Here is a 20,354-nt window from a genome sequence, read left to right on the forward strand (position 1 = left end):
ATTTGTTATTTTCAATTAAACAATCATCTCTATTTCATAGACTAGATAATGTTGTTAAAGAGGAAGTAATAGTACTTTTTAGGATCAAATGGAATACAACCCTCTCTTGCTTACACACGGGAGGTTTATTACTTAACGACTAGTGTACTTGCTTCCTGGGAGCGGTGTAGTCGTCCTTCGATAAGACACGCTCACCATCATTTCTAAACTAGATAATTGTGAGAACTGAACTTGGATGAATAAGATCAAATTTGGAAGCTAGAAAATTGAAGACCGAACTTGGATGAAAAAAGATCATGTTTAGAAGATTGTGAAGCCTAAACTTGGATAACTTGGAGATCAAGTTTAGTGAAAGATTTGAAGATCATTTAAAGATTCTTTGAAGACTATCTTTGGTATGAGTATGGCCCATTATGTGGGGTGCCTTCTAAGGGTCTTGCTGATAGGACATAAGGAGGCAAAATTAAGTGCTGGTGGGTCAAGATCGGGAGGATTTGACTGCATTGACTCAGACTTAGACACAATCAAGAGGACTGGAAGCGTCTGCAGGTCGCATTACAATGGAATTTAGAACTCTAGGAAGGTCAACCGTTGAGCCGCGCTGCAAGCTCGGTTACAATAGGAGTTACAACGTCTAAGTTTGTAAGATGTTCAAATTAGGAGCCACAGAGTATCTAAAAGAGGGATGTGCTATATTCAAGATTTCTCTAAAATTTAGGATGGACTACTGAAAAGACCCAAATGTGTGGGTGAGAAAAAGTGGGTATAGGAAATATAGAGAGAGTTCTTGTATATCGTTGTGAGGATGAGTGACAATGTTTTACTCATTTTTATTCTACTTTTTTAGTTGATTTTTATCCTTGGGCTGTCACAAATTAGTGCATTCCTCCAAGCATTTGAATAAGTCAATGATTGTTTGATATTTTCAAATGTTGGTGGATGAATTAGTCTTATCAGTTGAGAAAAATGAGGAGTCATAAGTTCTAGTTGGTTGAGAAATGTAAGCAAGTTAGTTAGCTATCTAGCTATAAATAAGAGTTTATAATCTCAAGTTAGAGATATGAGTCTTCTTTGTTTTATTATCTTCAAATTTTTGTTATCTAGTTTTCATTGAGCAATAAACAATTTGTCTTCTATTTATTATACTTGTTTTGTTATATGGTATCAGAGCTTGGTTGCTCATTATCTGTTCTTAAATTGCTCAGAGATTTGTTGGGTTTTGTGTATTTTTTTTTTGTATTTTTCTCTCTAATTCTCAAAATGAATGGAGGTAGTGGTGCTTCTCAATTGACTATTGAGAAACTTATTGGCACAAATTATCAATATTGGAGATTGTGCATGGAGGCTTTTCTACATGGACAAGATTTGTGGGATCTTATTACTGGCGAAGATTCACTTCCTGATGATACTCCAGAATTTGTTGATGCAAGACGAAAATGGAAGATAAAATGTGGGAAGGCTTTGTTTGCTCTCAGAACTTCAATTAGCAAGGAATATATTGATCATGTTCGTGAGCTAGATTCACCAAAGAAGATTTGGGAAACTCTTGAAAGATTATTCACTCAGAAAAACACAATGCGACTTCAATACCTTGAAAATGAGCTTGCCTCGTTAACTCAAGGTAATTTAGCCATTTCTGATTATTTTCTCAAGGTCAAAAATGTGTGCAGAAATTTCAGAATTGGACAGTGAAGGAAAAATATGTGAGGCAAGGCTACGACGCTATTTGATTCATGGCCTAAGGAAGGAATTCATGCCATTCATTTCTTCTATTCAAGGATGGGTGAAGCAACCATCTATTATCGAGCTGGAAAATTTGTTATCCAACCAGGAAGCTTTGGTCAAGCAAATGTCTGAAAAGTCTACTTCAAATGTTGAAGATACACTTTTGGTTAAAGAAGGGTGGAAGACAAGGAATGCTCAAAAATACTCATCAAGTTGTAGTAAGCAGCAAAATCTTGAGGGGGAGCTGTCAAATATAACCTGTTATAGGTGTGGAAAGGTGGGACACATAAAGGCAAATTGTCGTGTGAAGATAGTGTGTGAAAGGTGTGGAAAATCTGGGCATATTAAACCTAATTGTCGTGTTAAGCTTGCAGAATCAGATGTAAATATAGCACATGAAGTGAAAGAAGAAGATGAGTTGAACTGGGACAAATGTCTTTCTATTGAGGTAATTGATCAACCTGATAATATTGCTTCTGTTTTGCATCAAAATGGCAAATTTGCAGGAAATTGCATTGATTATGAGAAAGAGTGGATTGTTGATTCGGGTTGCACACATCATGCCACCGGAGATGTAAAATTACTCTCTGATGTTCGTCCCCATTTAAGAAATCGAGTTATTGTGACTGCTGACAATTCGATGCACTCTGTAATGAAAGAAGGAAAGTTCAATGTCAAAGCTGAAAACTTGAATGGTGAAGGCCTTACTCTTCAAGATGTGTATCAAGTACCAGGCTTGAAGAAGAATCTTGCCTCAGTTTCTCAAATCACTGACTCTGGAGAGTTTGTTCTGTTTGGTCCAGATAAGGTATGGATTCTTAAAAATTTAAGGTGTATTGATGCTGATATTCTCTTTATTGGAAGAAAGAAAAATTCCTTGTATGTGCTCTCTGCTAGTGAAGCTTATGTTTAAAAAACAAGCCAAAACACTAGTGTTGCTCTTTGGCATACTAGACTTGGGCATGTTGGCTATCAATTATTGCAGCAGATCTCAACAAATAGATTGCTCAAGGGTGTTCCCTTTTTTAAATCAGAATGCTCAGGTGGAGTATGTGCCGGTTGTCAATTTGGTAAATCTCATCGTCTTCCATTCAAAACTTCTGTGAATCATACATCTTCAATGTTTCAGCTTGTTCATTTTGATCTCATGGGACCAACTAGTAGTCCAAGTTACAGTGGTCTTCGTTATATGATGGTTGTTGTTGATGACTTTTCTCGGTATAGTTGGGTATATTTTTTGGAAAACAAGAATGAAGCTCTCACCTACTTCATGTAGTTCAAGATGATGGTGGAAAAAGAGTTCAATTCTGTCCTTAAATGTTTGCGAACAGACAATGGAGGAGAGTTTTTATCTCAAGAGTTTTCAAGATTTTGTGAAGAACATGGCATCAAACGTCAATTCACATGTCCAAATACCCCACAACAAAATGGGGTTGTTGAGCGGAAGTTGGCACATCTTACCGCAGTCACCTTGTCATGGTTGCATGATAAAAATCTCCCTCGAGAGCTATGGGCAGAAGCTATGAAATGTGCTTGTCATGTGATAAATCGATTGCCTCCCTGGCCAGGTACATCAAAATCTCCTTTTGAACTGTTGTTTAATACCAAGCCTAATTTGAGTTATTTTAGAATTTTCGGCTCTATTTGCTATGTCCATGTACCTAAACATAACCGAGCTAAACTTGACCCAAAAGCAAGGAAATGTTTGTTTGTTGGCTATGATGCTCACAGAAAGGGATGGAGATGAATGGATCCTATTTCTAAGAAGATTGCTACTTCTCGTGATGTTATATTTGATGAAGTCTCTATTTTTTATCCAAGCTCTGTTCATGGAGAAACTCCTAAATCCGTGCGTCTTACGGATTCTAATATTGAATCATCCTCTGCTGAAGCTGTTATCAGTGAAAGGGGGAGTGTGGAGCCCATCTCTCAAAATGATCCAATCAATGATGAAGTCACTGCAAGAAGGACATCAAGACAACGAAGATTGCCTACTCACTTAGATGATTATGAAGTCCAGCTAAATCAAGGCTCTGTCATTGCGAATTTTATGATGGAAGACACAATTAAAAGTGAACCCACATCTTATCATGAAGCTCAAGGGAAACCTGAGTGGGAAAAAGCAATGATAGATGAAATTACAGCTTTAATGAAGAACTCTACTTGGGATTTAGTTCCCAAACCAAATGATGTTGATATCATTACATGTAAGTGGGTTTACAAGTTAAAGAAGGCAGCAGATGGAAGCATTGCAAGACATAAAGCTCGCTTAGTTGCTCGTGGTTTTTCTCAACAGTATGGCTTGGATTATGAAGATACTTTTAGTCCTGTTGCAAAAATGGTCACAGTTCGCACTATTATTTCTTTGGCTGCAAACAAAGGTTGGCCTCTTTTGCAATTCGATGTGAAAAATGCCTTCCTCTATGGTGAACTAGATCGTGACATTTACATGGAGCAACCACTGGGGTTTGTGTCAGAGAAGTTTCCTAAGCATGTATGCCGACTTAAGAAGGCACTATATGGTCTCAAGCAAGCGCCTCGAGCCTGGTATGGAAAGATTGCTGAGTAATTTAAATTCTGTGGCTTTTATCCTTCAAATTCAGATTTGAGTCTCTTTGTTAAGGTGAAGACATCATTGTCCATTATGATACTTCTTTATGTGGATGATATGATAGTTACAGGAGATAATGCAGATGAAATCATGGGTCTTCAAGAAGATTTATCTGTTCGTTTTGAAATGAAAAGCTTGGGTGATGCTCATTGTTTTTTGGGTCTAGAATTAGAATATTCAGATGGCTACTTCCTTTCACAACAAGGATATGCTACAAAAATTCTAAAACGCTTCGGTATGGAGAGATCAAATTCTACAACTACTCCCATGGATCCAGGTTTCAAGCTACAAAAGAATGAAGGAGAATTTTTGCATGATGGAACAGAATATCGTAGAATGGTGGGGAGTCTATTGTATTTGACAGTTACTCACCCAGATATCACTTTTTCTGTAGGCATCATTTCTCAATTCATGGAACGACCTTGTGTTGGTCATATGGCTACCGCAAAACGTATATTGAGGTATATGAAAGGAACTTTGAATCATGGCTTGTTTTATCAACACAAAGAGATTTATTCTCTGCAAAGTTATGTCGATGCTGACTGGGCTGGAAATGTAAACGACAGACGTTCCACCAAAGGCTATTGTTTTAATCTTGGTTCTGCAGTTATATCCTGGTGTAGTAAGAAGCAAGCTACAGTGGCATTATCAAGCACAGAGGCTGAATATGTTGCAGCTACTTTGGCTTCTCAGGAGTGTATTTGGCTTACAAGACTTCTTCAAGATGTTAATGAAACTACAAAGTTTCCAATTTCCATCTTTTGTGATAATGAAAGCGCCATCAAACTTGCTGAAAATCCAGTGTTTCACTCATGTACGAAGCATATTGCTGTTCACTATCATTTTATTCGAGGAAAGGTTTTGAATCAAGAAATTGAGTTGCATGCCATATCCACAACTAAGCAGGTTGCAGATGGCTTTACAAAAGCTTTATCTAGAGCCAAGTTTGAAGAATTTCGAAGAGCACTTGGTCGTGTTGATCGAAGGAATGCACTAAGGGGGAGTGTCACAAATTAGTGCATTCCTCCAAGCATTTGAATAAGTCAATGATTGTTTGATATTTTCAACTGTTGGTGGATGAATTAGTCTTATCAGTTGAGAAAAATGAGGAGTCATAAGTTCTAGTTGGTTGAGAAGATGAAAATAAGAGTTTATAATCTCAAGTTAGAGATATGAGTCTTCTTTGTTTTATTATCTTCAAATTTTTGTTATCTGGTTTTCATTGAGCAATAAACAATTTGTCTTCTATTTATTATACTTGTTTTGTTATATGGGCTTGGCCTCCTTTCTCTTGGTTTGTGTGAGTGATTACAGGAGAGATTGAGTTAATTCACTCAATACATCCGGTGAAACTAACACATATCATTAGTTGATTATGATAATGAAGGTCAACAAAATTTTAGCATGATCACATGACGCAACAAACATTGTTTATTCTGATAAATATTAAATTAGCAGAAGATGAAAATGCAAAATATAATTACAAGAGTTAATGAAAGAACGGGTAGGTTAGGTAGCTACTGAATTTCTCTTATTATTTTGCTTTTCAGTCCCTTAAAGTTTTAAAATTTGCTAAAATTTTAAATTCATGGTTTATATATATATATATATATTGAATTTTCAATGTTGGGTATTATTTTACCAATTATCATATTAACTTATATATTCTATTAAAAAATTTATTTTTAAATATTAATTTATACAAAATAATGGGTTAACTTATTTACATACGTTAGTAAGCTAATTAATTAATTTATGCATTTTAATCGTTTTCATTAGTACCCCATTATCTAGGATATATTTACAATTTATAAGATAAATAATTATATTTTTATATTTGTCGTATTAAATGATTATTTATAATTTGATTTTTTTTAATTATTTATAAATTTTGATGTAAATCATAAATTCAAATTTTATAATACTATTATAATTTAGTTATGTTCCACTAAACATACAATAAAAAATAAATTAAAATAAATATGTTGAGAGAAAAAGTCAAGTATTATTTAAGGAAGTTTTCAAACCCAAGCCAATCTAGTCAGTCTAACCTTGTTGAGTCAAAACCATCTTAAGACTAATCTTATTTAACTAAAAAGTTTGGTTTGAAAAAACCTTAGGGTGAGTCAGTAACTGGCTAGTTAAATCGCTTAGTCGGTGATTTGGCCGGATTTTTTTGGTTCAAGCATGCATTATCTTTTTTTGTTAACCACTAGAAATTATTTAGTAGTAATATGACTTATTAAAATACTATGAAATTTTTATATTTTTAATGAATTTTTAATGGACGGCAAATGTATGAGAAAAAAAATAAAAATATTTAGAAATAAATCATAATCATTTAAAGACTTAAATATTGGTGGTTTCAACTAATATATATATATACACACACAGAAATTATATTCATATTGAGATACACTTTTCATAAAAATTTAAATATATAATTTGACTATGTGCATGTTGTATAAATGTTGTGTAACAAGCAAAAGATTAAAACAAAGGAAAACCATGAACACAAGAATTTATATGGTTCGGTCGATGTGACTTACATTCACGGGCAGGGAGACAAATTTTTCTTATTCTTTCTTGAGAAGAACTAATACAAGTATTGGAAACCCTAAAATCACCCTCCATAAATCAAGTTCCGGTTGCTCCAAATAATACATAGGAAATAAAAGTTAGGTTCATACCCACCACAGACCTCCAATTTTTCTCTCCTTTTAGGCCAAGCTTCTAAAATGTTGGGTCTCATCATAATTAGGAGCAGGTCACCAGGGAATTCAAGGCATCGTAATATTAAATACCTACATTAGAATAATAATGAAATTGCATTTGTAACTAAAACTTAATGCCATGCATCAATTAAACAAATATGGCATTATGTAATTCCATATGGTAATGTTATATATATATATATATATATATATATATGTGTGTGTGACATAATGAGATTAACACAAAAATTTATATTTGTGTGGCATATATACACGTCACATAATAATTAAGACATACATGGCAAAACCCTATGGTCACAAATAATGTATAATGTTATTAGCAACACAGTGTTATTTGTTTCAAAAAACTGACATAATATAATTGTCACAAAATATACACTTCCTTCTGACAATGTTATATATGTGTATGACACAATGAGATTGTCACAAAGACTCATATTTTAGTGACATATTTACTCGTCACAAAATAATTAAGACATACATGATGAAACCCAATGGTCACAGATAATGTACATTGGTATTAGTGACACAATGTCAAAATTTGTTTAAAAAAACTGATGTTATATAATTGTCACAATCAAAATACAATTCCTTCAGGTAATGTTATGTGTGTGTGTGACACAATAAGACCAACACAAATAGTTATATTTTCGTAAAAAAATATTGTTAGTGTCACTAAAAATATTTCCCTCAATCTCTAATTGGCTGGAAAATTTGGCGTCACACATTGTGTGATGCTTCGATGTGACGTCAAATATAGTTAGGTACAATATTCAATTTGTGGAATTGAATTACAATTTAGGATTTTAGCCACATTATGTGCACTTTATGTGATGTATTAACAATACGTCACATATCAAATCGTCAATAATTGTCAAATTTGGTGTAGTACACCACACAAAGCTTTAGGATCAGCCGAGAGCACCGATCTCGAGGCGATCCAAAATATTCAAAATACACAAATCTCAGGATCAACTGAGAGCACTGATCTCAAGGCGATCCAAAATATTCAAAATACACAAATCTCATATCAGCCGAGAGCACCAATCTCGAGGCGGTCTAAATACTCAAATCTCAGATTAGCCGAAAGCACCGATCTCGAGGCGATCCAAAATATTCAAAATACACAAATCTCAGGACCTGTCGAGAGCACCGATCTCGAGGCGGTCTAAAATATTAAAATCTCAGATTAGTCGAGAGCTCTGATCTCGAGGCAATCCAAAATACCCAAAATACTAAAATCTCATATCAACCGAGAGCACCGATCTCAAGGGGGTCTAAAATACTCATATCTCAGATCAGCCGATAGCACAGATCTCAAGGCAATCTCAATCCCAAAATCGCCATGAATAGAAATCACGAGGCAAAAAAAATAAATAAATAAATAATAATAATGATAATAATAATCATATATATATTAATAATTGAAAGAAATATATAAAAAATTATAATACAAATAAAAAAATAATAGAATATATATATAAATCGATAAAGATAATAAAATTAAAGTAAATATAATTGTAACAATAAAAGGAAAATATAAATAAATAAATAAATAAATAATCTAAAAAAAGCGAGATAAAGATAATAAATAAAAATAAAAATAATAAAATATATAAAATATATAAAATAAAAATCAAATGGAGATATAATAAATTAAAAAATAATATATATATATATATATATATATATATATATAATAAAAATGCAATTTAGAAAAAGTGGGGTGTGGGGCGTGGTCGCCCCACGATCAACAAAACATAAATTTTTAATATTTAATATATAATTATAATATATATAATTATTAAAAAACATATAAAACAAATAAATATATAAAATAAATTAATAAATAAATAAAATATAAAGAATATATATGTTCGTCGTGGCCGTCATGCTCATGTGGAACCGCTCCACGTTGCCTCATAACCGACGCGTCGCTTCACGATCAATGCAACCGCCTGTGAAATCTTTAAAAGAGGACGAAGGCGAGAGAAGAAAGAAGAGGAGAACCGGAGAGAGTTTGAAGAGGAAGAGCGAAGGAGAAGAAGACGAAGATAAGAAGACTAAAGAAGAAGGAAGAACGAGCAAGAGAAGGACAGAAAAAGAGGGCAAAAGAAAAAATAGAAGAAGGTTGTTATTCTCTCCCTACCTTATAGATATATATATATATATATATAAAGAGAGGTTGTCGCCACCATTGCCTGTTGCTGCTGCCCTCTGTTGTTGCCGCCGTCACCCGCTGCTACCTATTACTATTGATGTCTTCTGCTGTCCGCTGCCGTAGTTGTTATACTGCAGACGTTGCTGGAAATGATGCTATTGTCGATGTCGTTACCTAATGCCATCGTTGGTGTTGTCGTCGTCGTTTGATGTTGTTGCTGCTCGCCACTGATGCTGTTGTCATTGCTGCGATGTCGCTGTTGCCGCTTACCGTAGCTATCACTGCTACTTGTCTTGATGATGAACCCACGAAGACGGAGGAGAAATGAAGAAAGGAGCCAGGGAAGGAATCAAACAGAAAGAAGATCTGAATAAGAAGAAAGAAGAAGACGAAGGGAGATATTTTCTCTTCCCCTATACATCGCTGCTTTTGTTACTTGCCTCCACTGTTGCCCTGGCAAACCCTGGAGTCTGTTGCCCTTGTTACAATTTTATTGAGATAATGATGATCACCATTGTTGAGAAAATATCGAAGCCGCTATCGCTGTTGCTCCATTGAAGCCGAAGTCGAAGCCGAAGCCGAAGCCAAAACCAAAGCCAAGCCGTCATTCGTTCTGCACTACAAGTCGTCTCTTTCGCCACCAACCCAGCACCATTACTCTGTGTGAGATCATGAGTTATCAGAAGATCACAGAGTTGCTGATAAAGGAGCTACCTTTAATTTCCGAAGCCTTATGAGGGAAATCATGTGAGACTTTAAGATGGATCCATGCCATTCTCGCCATGCAGGAAGCCGCTGAGGCATACCTCTTCAGGCTGTTCGAAGATACCAACCTTTGCGCAACCCATGCCAAGTGTGTGACAATCATGCCCGAAAATATCTAACTCACCCGTTGGGGGGTTATGAGAAGAACCGATGGGTTACAGTGATAGTTGAGGAGTTCATCAAGAAGTTTGAAAAGCTTATTGGTTCTCAGGATATGGAATCTATTGTGGATTTTCAAATGTCTACCCAGGCTACATGATGCTGATTTGGACAAACTCACACATCTTTATGCTAAACTACTAAGATATTCTCCTCACGGTCGAAAAATTCCCACAGTTGTGTATCATGTTGAATCCATGATACGAGTGTCAGAAGCCCATGCGAGAATGCATCTAAGAAATGATGTATCACAAGAAAATGAACACGTGGCAATACATATCCAAAAATCTCTACAAAAGAGGTTTAAGAACTACATGACATTCACGAAGGACTTCAACGAGTGGAAGAAGCATTGCAGTATGATGAAATTTTGTTTGGGTTTGCTGGAGTCAAGATACGGTGCCATTAGTGAACATGGCGGAATCACTAGAAGATGAAGAACCAGATAGGTTGAAAATGGAACACGAAACGTCTTCATCTCTCGCCAGAAAGGAAGAGAAAACAGAGAGGAAGGGAAAGAATGAGAAGCATGCCGTCATATGCATGCTTAATCATATGTGATTCATTAAATAAAGAATCTAAAAAGAAGGTCCCACCATAAAAGAGATGAAGTGCTCCATTGTAATTCCAGTCACTCTACATGTAATATTTTGATTAATATGTATTTATATGTGCGTGTGTGTGAATAGAAAGGACAGTGACCCTTGAAAAAGAATGGGTAAAGGTTTTAATTATGTTGTCTGCATGTGGTTTATGCAGCCTGGTTGTCAAGGTTGTGAGAATATATTATTATCCTTTCCCTTTGAAATATTGGATTGCACAAGCTTTACTTGCAAGCACTGATTTGATGAAGATGGGGCTTGTCTAATAAAACACTATTATGAAATGCATGTACTCTTCATTATGCATTTGTTGTAAAAAAAAATAATAAATAAAAATTTAACAAATATGCATGGCATGGACGTGATGGCCATTTAGCCTATTGGCAGGATGGCAAACCCAATATATATATATATATATATATATATAAGAACACATGGCAAGTAAAAAAAAAAAGGGAGCCCAATGCCCAGTTCATTTTGTGACAATATATATATATATATATATATATATATATATATATATGAAGGAGAAGCATGCATACCCGCGTGCATTAAAACAAAGAATCCAAAAGACTCTTATTAGAAGAAGGAAATGCAACCTAATATCGTATATAATCATGTATAAGGGGGACCCACCACTAGCCATAGTTATTGATGCAAGGAATGTTTGAAATTGTGAATTGAATAAAAATAATAATAATAATAATTAAAAAAAAAAGGTTGCTTCAAAATAATCAAGGAACATGGGGCCACCATTGCCCAATGCATGCATGGTTATAAAATCAACTTAATGTTAAAAATATATATATATATATATATAACATTGAAGGACATGCAAAAACAAAACCACTGTTTTAATGAAAATGAATGAAGGTTGGAGAATTGAGAAAGTGACGGCTAAAAAAAAAAAGAAGATGGTGGTGATTTGAAGCCTTTGGCTATGTGGTTTTAAGCTAGGGGTATTTATTTCTAATGATAATGTTTGCTTATGGTAAAAATAAAAATAAAAAAAATGATTCTAAGATATGGCTCCCAAGAATAATGATGAGCTAAAATCTTATTAAATTAAGTATGAGCCAGAGAGGGTTGGTAAGTCCCGATGGTCGGATTGATCTGAAGTGGATGATGTATTCATGGCAAAAAGCTTGCATTCAAGGAACATAAGATCTACCATTGTCCATGCATGGATATATACTCATGTGGACATATATATTTGAGAAATGATGTATTAAAGTGATCATGTATGAGGATGCATGGACCAGTTGATCCCTTCATTTATATTCCTGGACTACATCGATGTACTGTTGCACATGCTTTGCAACTTTGGAGCTTACCAAATATTAACCCAATTTAAGATGTCTCAAATTTGAGCTATGTAAAATTGATGCATTAGCGACCTAATGCAATGAACCTGTTCCAAAGCAATGGCAAGAAAGCGTATTTCAAGGCAGCGACAATTTCTAAAATAAATATATAAATTTCAAGGCAATGAGGAGATATGTATTTTAAGGCGACAACAAGGCATGCAACGCGGTGATAAGGCACAAGTAGCGGCAACGATATATGATATATATATATAGAGAGAGAGAGTTATATTTTGATGTATAAATGATGTAATGAATATATATGTATATATATAATAATAAATAATATATTTTCTTGCCTTTACTTATACTTGAGGACTTAATCGGAGGTTCCTAAGATTTCAGTCTAGGGTAATTAATAATAGAGGCTTGCCTCTATTAGGAATGGAAGAGCCCACAAAGATAAAAATAAATAAAATAAAATAACATTTGTGAGTCGATGTATCGCATGGTATATCTTTACCGACAAGATGCCAGGGCGGGTATTTTCGTTCCCACAACGAGCAAAAGCTTAAAGTCTAGGGCAGCTGATGAGTGTCAAATGGGTGGTATTTTTAGTATTCATTTTTTTTTTTGAAATAGATTTTTTAATGTACTTTTGAATGATTAATATATTTTAATCTAACTAAGTGAAGAGCGAAACATTGAGTTTTACCAAGTGAATAGAGATCCAAGATCGCAAATCCCTTTGTTATTATAAGAATCTATCCATATTGTGTTCCATTTTTTTTTTTTTGGTTGCTATAGGGGAGGAGAGTGGAGGTTAGATTCCCACTTGGGTGGACACAACAAAACATCAAGGTCTAGCCAGCAACCCAGTTCCTAGTAAAGATATCACTCTCCTGGAGCACACTCCTCAACTTGTTTGACAGTCGCAATGGATTCCTCCAACTTCATCTTCTTTGTCTTCGAAGCTACATTAGACCACAATAGGATCATATGATCAATTTTCAAGATAATTAAAATTATCAAGAGTAATTTAGGTTAGAAAATACATGCATTATTCTCAAGCCAAACATTCAATGTTATAGCTCAGGCAAGGAAACCCCAAGAGACCCTTAATGTTAGGGACCTCATAGGTCCCTTAGAGACCATTTGGGGAAGGTGATTGACCCAAATAATTGACCAAACTAGCTCCAAAAGTACATAAGTGATGGTTTGCAAATTATTGCAATGTCTTTTCACGAGATTTTAGTAGATGGAGAAAATTAGGCCTATAACCCTGCTTGAGGACAATACTAAGTAGGAAGGCACTGTGGTTCCATTAACAAGGATGGTGAAAGAGACCCTGGTTAAGTACAATATTGAGTTGGAAGACCCAATGACTGAAGATCTCCAAACCAAGGAGAATATAGTTCCGAAGATATAGACTCAGACTTCGAGGAAAAAGTCATGTGCCTTTTGTAAGCAAATCATGTCGAAGAACGGCCTTCTCACTAGAAATCCCTAAGAAACTACAACACTCAAGGGTCAAGATGGAGTGAATGCCAAAAAAGCCTTCCTCTAGGTGGAACAAAGTGGTAGGCTATTTGGCTCCTCCACCCAAATCAACCAAAAAGAAGGGAATAGTAAGTATATCCCATAGGTATAGATCATCCAAACCCTTTCTAATTTCAAAATGGTAAATTGTTCAGTTGATAAATATTGTGATGAATGTTGTATTGTTTTTGACTCTAATGACCACAAATCTAAATGCTTCTCCCATGTTCAACAATTGGAAGCTATCTAATCTTCCCCATCCAAGGGCACAGTAGAGAATACCTAGTTGATCATTGTCTCAAACGTTTATGCCCTTTGTAATGAATATCATCTCTTGGAATGTCAAGGGCCTTAACATGCATTGAAACATTTCCTACTTAAAGACTTCTTGCAAATTCAGTGTTTAGACATCAATTACATTTAACAATTCAATTTGAGTGAAATCTCATAGTGAATATGGCAATGCATTGGTGACGCACAATTAGATCACCTTTCATATATCCCTTCTTAGGGATAAAATGGAGAAGTGGTTATAAGATTGAACATCTCTATGCTGAAAGGAAAGGTAATTCATTCCAGCACCTATCGTATATAGGTGGAATTCCTAACACTAAAGGACAATGCTAGATGGTTGTGAACAACAATTTATGGGCCAAATCCAAGCTAGCTCAAACAAAGCTTTTGGGTTGAGATTCACTCCAATAAAGGCCCCTCGGGCCTCCCTTAGGTTATATGTGGGGATTTTAATGCCATATTCGAGGTGCATGGTGAAATAAATGGTGACCCAAACCTCAAGGGTAGTTGATATGCACAAAAGTTGATATAGGACCCAAATCTCATCGAAACCCTTCCTTCGGAAGAAGATATACCTGAACTAATAGTAAGTGGACCCAATTTAGGTGTAGCTAGATCGCTTCGTAGTTAACCTTGATTAGATGGCACTCTTCCCTAGGATATCACAGATTTGTCTTCCCAGTCTTGACACTGACCAAGTCACAATTCATTTAGAATCTAGCAGGCATTCCTTTAAACCTTGGACATTTAGATTTGAGAAAGCTTGGTGCTCAATGGAATGTTTTAATATCTTGATGAAAACTCCAACTAAATGGACATGGCTTTCATCCTTGCTAAGACGATTTCTAAGGTTAAGGAAATGCTATGATATTAGGCAAAGTTCAAACTTGGGTCTATCAAACTAAGGAAATTGGCTACTTTGCATGACTTGGAATTCTTAGATATCGGCAGGGAGTCCCATAGACTCTACCCCAATAAACTAAGAAAGAAGGCCGATATTAAGCTAGCCTTTGACTCCTTGCTGAAGCAGGAAGAACTACATTATAAGCAAAGAGCAAGAGTGATTTGGTTAAAAGAACACCAAATACTTCCATGCAGTTACAAATGGTCAAAACAATAGAAATGTCATGTCGAGTATCCTTCAGAGGATATCAAAGTCTAAGAGAATGATGAACTTGGGAAGGTCATTGCCTCCTTTGTTGCAATTACTATTTGGTTCCATTTTATCTTAACAGATATATTATCAACTTAGAGTTCTTCTATATCCATAGATGCCTTTTGGTCGAGCTATAGAAATACTAAACTTAGTTTACCAATAGGTAGTTGTAAGCCCTTCCCAATGGTCTCCACTATCTACACTAGGTGAAGATCTAGTTAACTTAGATTTTATGCGACATATAAATATATTTCTATCCTACAAAAAAAAATAATCAATAAATTAATCATAAATTATTCAATTGAAATCTTTATCATAGAATCCTCTTTTGAATTCCTCCAAAGATATCATGTTATCTATTGATGGATAATCAAACAAAGTATTGAGAAATAAACTAAACAACCAACGCAATATTCTATATAATAAGATGAATAGAAATACTTCACCATTTTCTTAGATAACAAGGTCTTTTGCAACCCTAGAATAGGCTATTTAGTTTATGATAAATTAAAGAAAAATAAATAGAAAAAAGGGGCATCATACTAAAAACAAATTTAAGTTGAATTCATTACCTCCTTGTCATTGTCGAATTCTCTTTTGATCTTGAACATTTATTTCATTTTATGGTCCCTTGATGATGGATGATGGATCCCCTTTCTCATCAAATGAAAACACTTATAGATGATTGAAAGTCATATCTAGAATTCAAGATATGTTTGAATTTGGTTTTATTAATACTTCTTCTAGTCTTATTTATGTGTCTACTTTAACCAATTTATGCCAATTAAGAAAGTTGGCTAAAATTAGTTGATAGCCTTAAATTTATAAAAAATTATACCAACTTTCTAAAACTACCTTTATTTAAATGCTATCAAGATTCCATTAATTTCTCTCTATTTTAATTATATCATTTTTTCCTCTCTCAAAATGGTGCTTTACATTTTTCAAAAAATATTGAAAACTATAGAAATACATTAATGATAAAGGTAAAAATTAGAGAAAAATAATTTAATAATGCATAGATTTTCTAAATGGGGATATAAAAAGGAACAAGAGAAGAAGACATATAAATAAGACTAAAAAGAGTACTTTGGATAATCTTTGCCCAATTCAAAGTTGTATAAATTTGAATTATGTTTGAAAATCATATTTATATGGATACTCTTTACTTAATTCAGCTTTTAATTTGAATATACTTTGAATGGATGCCAAACAATGGATTGTATGTATGGATTGATGAGCCAAAATCAATCAAAAACAAGAGTCTGATTAAGCTGGCCCCTGGCGTAGAAAAGGTTTGCTAATTACAACTCTAATCTATCTGATTTACCAGAAAACAAGCACCCCTAATGCCCATGAATTGGGCATCGTGGCACCAACTCCTAGGATAGACTTCTAAAAATCAAAGAATGGAGCCCCACAATGCCCAATTATTAGGAACCACAATGCCCAATCTCAAGCAAGGAAGTCAAACTCGGTCCGGCCCTGCCGGTTCAACCAAAAAAAAGGGAACCCACCATGTGGCATGTCCAGGCATACCCCAATGAACTGGGTATGAGGAAACCCAGTACCAACCTGGTGATCCAACAAGTTTGACCATGAACTAGTTGACTCGGTCTAGTCATCTACATCATAATGCTAGGGTTTATTTTCTTCTTTTTATTATTATTATTTTTATTATTTATTAGAACTCTTTTATGAGTTCACTCCTCCAACACTATGTTGAGCCTGACTCCACCAACCTCTTGCTTGCTTCAAGGGTGCTCGAGTGACTCCACCAACCTCTCGAAGACACTAGATTTGCATTAAGTTTTGTTTATATATTGTTTTTCTTTTCCTTTGTTACTCATTTATATTTGAGATTTTTGAATGATTTGTAATCTTGTACTCATGCTTCGAAAATCTTCGTCGTAGACTCATAATTTTTATCTTTTGTCTTTTTTTAATAATTTTTAGAACTCCTTACTCTTGATCTTTTGAGAAGAAGCTTTGCATCTACAAGGTGTTATTCAGTTTATTAGATTAAGGTAAATAATGACTTCTTTTTATTTTAAGAATTAGTGAATTACATGAAAATAACTTTGTTAGATTTTGAAACATTCATGTGAATAGATGCACAATTATTAGAATTATCAATATCTGCCACATAAGAATTAAGAAGGTTTTGGATAATACATGCATTCCATCTATCTATTATACCAAACATAAAAAATATAGAAAAAAAATTAGTCTCTAACTAAACTACCCTTAGACTCCTGCAAGTGACAAAGGCAACAGATAGCTGAGCAGGTATTACTAGACTTGCTTATATAATTTAATATAGAAGAAAAATTGCCTTTTGGTATATTAATTAATTTTCTATAATTTAGCTTCTCCTCACATTTGTAAGATATCATTCTTGTAGGTTCTAAAAAAGGTGAACAACTAAAAAGAGGCTTTTATTAATCTTATTATGCTCATGACATTTGGTAAGTTGGTAACATTTCTCCTTTTCACTGTTCATTTTAAAAAAATATATATATGAGTATATCATGTGTGTAATGTATTGGAGGTTATTTCATAAAGATGTATCACAATAAAGATCAAACATATAAATTGACAACGTATATAGGTTGATTTTGCTTTGTATAGGCTCCAAAGACCTACAGTACACAACCTTCTATTTGTTCAAGTGGCAATATTCGTTTAAAGACTGATCCCGCTTGGGAACATTTCAATGTATCTAATAATGCTCAAGAAAAAAAATATTTTCTTGCACCTTTATTGTGGATCAAAATATCAAGGTGGTGGAATTTATAAAATAAATTATCACCTAGCTTGTATTCGGGGAAATACAACGACTTGTAAAAAAGTTCTTAATCATGTTCACAAGAAAATGGTCCTTTCTTCCTCAAAATAAAAGAAGAAGGATTCATTTGAAGATGCAAATGAAAAAGTTGAAGAGGATGATGTTCAAGAGTTTAATCCACCAATGAAGTCACAACAGAAGATAACAATAATAGAAAAAATATTTGGGGATAAGGAAGGTCAAGGATTCTATTGAAAAATTTGTGGTTCCAAGGACAACCCGAAGTCTCAACCAAGAATCAAGAGTGGATTTGCTAACAAGTAAGCTACCCAAAAGGCATATATGGCTTTTGCATTGTGCTTTTATGACTCATACATTCCATTTAATTTATGCATTGGGGTCACCCTACTTTATAGCAACGTTGGATACCATTGTTGAGATTGGATATGGTATAGAGGCTCATCTTCTGATGATATGAGGATTCATTTACTAAATAATTGTAAAAAAAACAATGCCAATTGCTTGTTGATAACTTTAGAAGCGCTTGGTCTAATTCTGGATGCACAATTATGAGTGATGGTCGGAGTGATCAAAGACAAAGAACTTAAATCAATTTTTTGAAGCATTGTCCTAATGGAATATCCTTTATAAAATATGTTAATGCATCGGATATTGTTAAGGATGCCACCAATTTGATGAATTTGTTTTCAGAGATTGTGGAATGGGTTACGTCTTCAATTGTTGTATATTTGGTAACGAATAATGTTAGTAATTATGTTGCTGCAGGTATGTGATTTTAAATGTTTTAGCTCGATTGTTATTTTATTAGCAATAGATTTTTATATTATTTACTTAACCATGCTTCTTTGTAACCTAGTTTTTTATATTATTTCATCATTGCAAGGAAAATATTACATGAGAAATAATCACATTTACTAGTGATGGGGACTAATCTCACCTACAATGCAAGTGCACGTGCCAATCAAATATTAAAAATGTGGTTCAAGTAGGGTATCAATCCACGAAGAAGTCAGAACTGCTAGTACTAATTCTAATCCTTCAATTCAACCTAACTAAAGTTTGAAGATGTCAAATTAAGAGTAAAAACAAGAAACTAAGACTTATCTAATGCAAAAATGAATTGATGACTAATCACGGATGAAGGAAGGTACTCGTACATAGCCTTTCCCTAGGGTTTCATTAGGCCCTAGACAAATTTGTACTAATAAATGTAATTCAAGTAAACCAAGAGAGTTCCTAAAAGATATTACCCCTTTCTCATGGTGAGCAATAACTAGCCCTGTAAAGTACTGATACAGACTACCCTACGATCGCAATGCACTCTATGAACTCTTTCTAGAGAAAACACTTGTTCAGGGGAATAAGCAATCTTTCTTTCGAAGCAATTTCCCCTAATCCAATAGATAGTAAGAATAAGAATCTCTTTCTAAAGCTTACTCCCTATGATTGCATTATGTATAGAACACTAATGTTAACTCACTCAAAAGAAACACGAGGAGAGAAATCTCAATCCTAAGCGCCCTATTTTTTGGAAGGACTTGTGTTTTCCTTCAATGGTGGTATGTCTATACACAATGGATCTCTCAGTCATCACTTGCATATATCATTTATGAAACTCTCGGCTTTCACTATAATAGAGTTCAAGGCAAAAACACGTAATTGAATTCAAAAGCATGATATTGCGATAGAAAATTCAATACAAAATGAAAGATCTACAACCAATGGCATAAAAGAATAAACCCTAGAAAATTTAATGGAGAATAATTATACAATTCAAATGTCACAATAAAAACAAAGAAAATCATTAAAACTCCCTCAAGTGACTCCTTCCTTGATTGATAATCAACCACCACATATCTTCCACAAACACAGCTGAGAACGCTCCTTGATGGCTCCCTTGATGTCCTAGACCATGGATGAAGCTCCAAAGATGCTTGGATTGTTGAAGAAAGGCTTGGAATTTCTTCTCCTCTCTTTCTTAAGCTCTTTCTCTAAAAGATCTCTCCAAAACCCTCTATAAATCCTTTTATACCTAACTTCTTATGAGCATATTAACAAAACTGTAAGAACCTAGAGATGAAAGGTTGCATGCTTTATGACCATCTTACATCCATAAGCTTCACTTATAAAGTCTTTTATCTGGGTATCACGGTCCATCTTACAACCATAAATGCTAGACTATGACCTTCTCTGTGTAATGCTGGCAACCTCCCTTATGGCATATGTCATACATGTAAGCTCCTTTAGCTGACCCTTATGCCCTAGCTTATAGGTGTAAGCTTTGCCCGTAAACCTTTCTACCTGGCCATTATGCTCCGTAAACCTTTCTACCTAGCCATTATGCTCCTACTTACAAGTATAAGCATACCCGTAAGGTCTTCTGTTTGAGGCTTACAGCCATAAATGTTGGCCCTAAGTGGGCCGTAAGATGTCCGGGCTAAAGTTGATCTTGAAAGATATTGGGAAGATGAATCATATGGTTGGCAAGACCTCG

This window comes from Dioscorea cayenensis, chromosome 5 (genome assembly GCF_009730915.1).
Source record: "Dioscorea cayenensis subsp. rotundata cultivar TDr96_F1 chromosome 5, TDr96_F1_v2_PseudoChromosome.rev07_lg8_w22 25.fasta, whole genome shotgun sequence".
NCBI lineage: Eukaryota > Viridiplantae > Streptophyta > Magnoliopsida > Dioscoreales > Dioscoreaceae > Dioscorea > Dioscorea cayenensis.